The sequence below is a fragment of the Oryctolagus cuniculus genome, chromosome 20 (assembly GCF_051225735.1).
Source record: "Oryctolagus cuniculus isolate XC-2025 breed Fujian yellow rabbit chromosome 20, ASM5122573v1, whole genome shotgun sequence".
Taxonomy (NCBI): Eukaryota; Metazoa; Chordata; class Mammalia; order Lagomorpha; family Leporidae; genus Oryctolagus; species Oryctolagus cuniculus.
In genome coordinates, this window is record NC_142886.1 from 51,974,647 (window position 1) to 51,978,626 (window position 3,980).

General features: G+C 59.4%; 1 long non-coding RNA gene across 1 annotated transcript; it reads right to left on the reverse strand.

Moving 5' to 3' along the window:
* Nucleotides 1-302: 302 nt before the first annotated feature.
* Nucleotides 303-2,108, reverse strand: LOC149120172 (uncharacterized). The gene is made up of 2 exons (XR_016226893.1): nt 999-2,108; nt 303-673 (listed from the first exon to the last, which is right to left on the reverse strand). It is a non-coding gene; the product is annotated as an uncharacterized LOC149120172 (long non-coding RNA).
* Nucleotides 2,109-3,980: the final 1,872 nt, after the last annotated feature.

Sequence of the window (3,980 nt, forward strand, 5' to 3'; positions counted from 1 at the left end):
CTGAGGAGTGGCCCCGAGCTCGGGACCAGGACTGAATAAGCTGACCTCAGCTCGCTGACCAGTTACAGGGCAGTGACCTGGAGCTTGGGTTACTGACCAGGGCCACTGCCTGTGTTCAGGACCCAACTCAGGACCTGAAGCAGGGCTCAGCAGTAGCCCCAGGGAGCAGTGGGCAAACGCAGGGTCCAGAGTCAGGGGCGGGGAGCTGTAATCAGTGACAGGGTCAGGACAGGTGCAGGTCCCAGGACCAGGGCTGAGTGACCAGAACCAGGGCCCAGTGAGCAGAACCAGGAGTCAGTGCTTAGGAAAAGGGTTCAGTGAGCATGACCAAGGATCAGTACCAGACCAAAGATGAGTAGACGAACAGGACACAGTGAGCAAGACCAGGGCTCAGTAAACTGAAACAGGGTCAGTCACCAGGAACAGGGCTCAGTGCTCAGGACCAGGTCCGTGGGCACTCCAGGGAGGCGTCCTCCTGAGCCCTCCCAGGAGAAGCACTGGTCTTGGACTTGAGCCTCCTGCAGGGCCAGGCCATGTCTGGGGCACCGCGTCCAGTCCATGCTGAAGTCCCTGTGTTGGAGTGGCAGGCGTCTCCCAGGCTGCAGCCACCGTGGCTTCCCTGAGCCATCGTCCAGCAGAGCGAGAACATTCATCTGGGAAGGGTTGAGTGCACCTGGCAGGGGGATGGGGGGTCAAGCTTCATGGAGGGCTGGGCTCTGGCATGCAGAGCTGGCTTTCCCAGGGGCTCTTGCACGCTTCCCTCCTGCAGAGACAGGGGCAGCTGAGGGTGGGCGGTGTCCTCACCGCTCTCCCCTGTCCCAGGCCGGGCCTGGCTCCCGGGAGCCTTGGTGGAATCCTCAGCTGCTGCACCCAGGGACGCTCCCACCCTGACCCAGGGCACCCATGTCCCAGTTCCTGCAGGGACCCGTGTGCCCCTCTATGGCAGCAGCAGTCACCTGTCCTTGGGCCCAGACCCCCTTCCCTGGGCATCCCCACACCTGTGCCTCAGTACTGGGGTCCCTCTTTGCTGCCAGGTGGGGCCTGGATGCTGGTCACGGTCAGAGCTGTGCTGTAGAACAGGCTCAGCAGGAAGAGAGTGAGGAGGGTGACGGTGGTGGGCCACAGGTTGGCGCCGGGGGCCTCCTCCTCCAGGCTGTCCTGTGGCAGATCCAGCACCACACAGGGCAGGGGCTCCTGACAACCTGCAAGACATGGAAGGCCTGCCAGGACCTGGACTGTGTGGTATGGCCTGGGTCCACCCCTCGCATCCCACACCTCCTCAGGGACTGGGGGCAGAGTGGTGGGGTCTCTATGGGGTCTGAGGGTGAGAGCAGGGCCCATATTGGGTTGGCCTCTACAAGTGTCTTAGCGCAGCTGCAGGACAGGAGGCAGGGCAGTGTCCTTGCTGGTCCAGGGAAGGTGTGGCCTGAGCCCTGCTGGCCTGAGCTGAGCCACGTACTCAGTGGCTCCTGCCTAAGCCCTGCTCTTGGGCTGGCCTTGGCCGGGACCTGGGTCCAGAGAGGACCAGGCACACCTCAAGGTCTGAGTGTGGGGTCAGTGTGCCCAGGGCGTGAGCAGGGACCATGGTGTGAGCAGAGCCTCTGTTCTTCCCCAGGGAAGTGGCTGAGGGACCGCCAGTGAAGGCCAGCAGCCAGCAGCCAGCAGAGTGGACCAGACGTCCTAGGTCCTGGGTCACGGATCTCTGTGTTAAATTGGAGTTGACCAGTTTATCCTATTTTGGTACATCAATTATCTGTCTATCAATATTACATTTCTATCCATCTATCATTTCACACCTCTATCAAGCTGTCATCCTCCACCCATCCATGTACTCACCCCTTCCTCAGTTATCCTATCTTCCTATCCTTCCATCCATGTATGCACTCATTCATCTGCCTGTCGATGATTCTTCAATCCATCCTTCCACCCATCTACCCACCCACAAACTCAGCGAAGCATCAGACTAAATTTCCATCCATCTATCCACTTACCTATCCATCCATCAATCTGTAGAAACCCATCCTTACATCCATTCATCTGTCTACCTGTCCACGCATCCACTTATCCATCCATCCACCTGTCCATCCATCCTCCATCATCCGTTTACCTGTCCATCCATGAATCTGTAAAAACCCATCTTTACATCCATCTCCTAATCTATCCATCCATCAATCTGTAGAAACCCATCCTTACATCCATTCATCTGTCTACCTGTCCACCCATCCACTTATCCATCCATCCACCTGTCCATCCATCCTCCATCATCCGTTTACCTGTCCATCCATGAATCTGTAAAAACCCATCTTTACATCCATCTCCTAATCTATCCATCCATCCATCTACCTACCCATCCATCCATCTGCCCATCATGTGTCCTTGGTCCACTATGTCATGTGGTCATTGTCCTATCTGTCTGCTCTCCATCTATCAAGTCTCTGCTTTTCCTGCTTTCTTAGGAAGCTGCTCCTTTGGCTCAGGTCCTGGGTCCGTGGGGTGGCTGGGGTACTTGTGTGGGTACCATTTCCCCGCCTGGACTGTTCTTCACCCTGCAGCTCTTTTGGATGCGACCCACTGGGGAGGGAAGTGGCTGTGGGTGGGATCCTCTTCACCTGGGCCCTGACAAGGGAGGTGGCCAGAGCCAGAGCCCCTGGGAGGCCCCAATGGCGTCTGAGGCAAGAGCAGGGGCCCCGTGCCCTGTGGGAGTCCTGATGCCCGGGGTTCCTACACTGGTCTTCGACTGTTCTGGAGCTCCTGCGGTGTGAATCAGAAGCCTGAGGCCTGAGGCAGTGTCTGTGTGTGTGGTCTTTGTCCTGCCCCTCTCTGCCTGTGGTTTGGTTCAGACTTGGGCTCAGGAGAGAATTGGAGGGTTGAGTCTGGGAGCCCAGAAAAGAGCAGAGCCTGCCTAGGTTGGGCTGTGTAACTGTTCTCTGAGCTGCACATGCTGGATATTCTGGGATGCCCAGAGAGGGCCAGCAGGGGTCTGGGCAGCAGGGCTGGGCCTGGGGAAACCGTCTGGGGCTCGGGCGGGGACGCCCCTTGCCTTCCTGGAGCTGGGTCTGGGCTGTGAGCTCTCCTGCAGCTGAGGGGGACGTATGTGAGCGTGTGTGCCCTGTGAGCACGTGTGCCGTGTGCAGGCCCCAGAGAGCGTGGGGCAGGGTGGGGCCTGCTGTGTGCCCTGTGTGTGTCAGCGCTGTCCTGCACTGCTGGGCGGTGTCTGCCTGCGGCTGACCTCTGACAGGCTGGGGGTCTGCTGGGTGACCTCTTCCCAGGGGTCCTTGCACCCAGCCCCTGTTCCTCCCCCTCCCTCCCTCCCTCGTCCTCTGCACCAGGGCAATGGCTGCATCCCTGCCGCCCAGGAACTCCTGGTGGTGTCCACGGCTCTGGGTGCGACCTGAGCTGTGCCTGCACTGCCTCAGAATCCACCCCGGCTCAGCCTCCCCTCTCACTGCTCCCTCCCAGACACACTCACTCCCAGACACGCTCACTCCTTACACACTCACTCCCAGACACACTCACTCACAGACACACTCACTCCCAGGCACACCTACTCCCAGGCACACTCACTCCCAGACACGCTCACTCCCAGACACACCCACTCCCAGACAGACTCACTCTCAGACACACTCACTCCTAGACACACTCACTCCCAGGCACACCCACTCCCAGACATGCTCCCTCCCAGGCACACTCACTCCCAGACACGCTCACTCCCAGACACACTCACTCCCAGACACGCTCACTCCCAGACACACTCACTCCCAGACACACTCACTCCCAGGCACACTCATTCCCAGACACACTCACTCCCGCAGGCACCTGTGCTCACACTCACACTCACACGCACACTCACGTTCACCATGCATGGTGTCCCCTTCAGGTGCCCGAGACCCCAGCTCCTAGGACCAGGGGCGCTCCCCCTCCCCGCCCTGTGGCTGCACCCCTGAGGAGACAGACAGGCACGATGAACCCGCAGGGCTGCT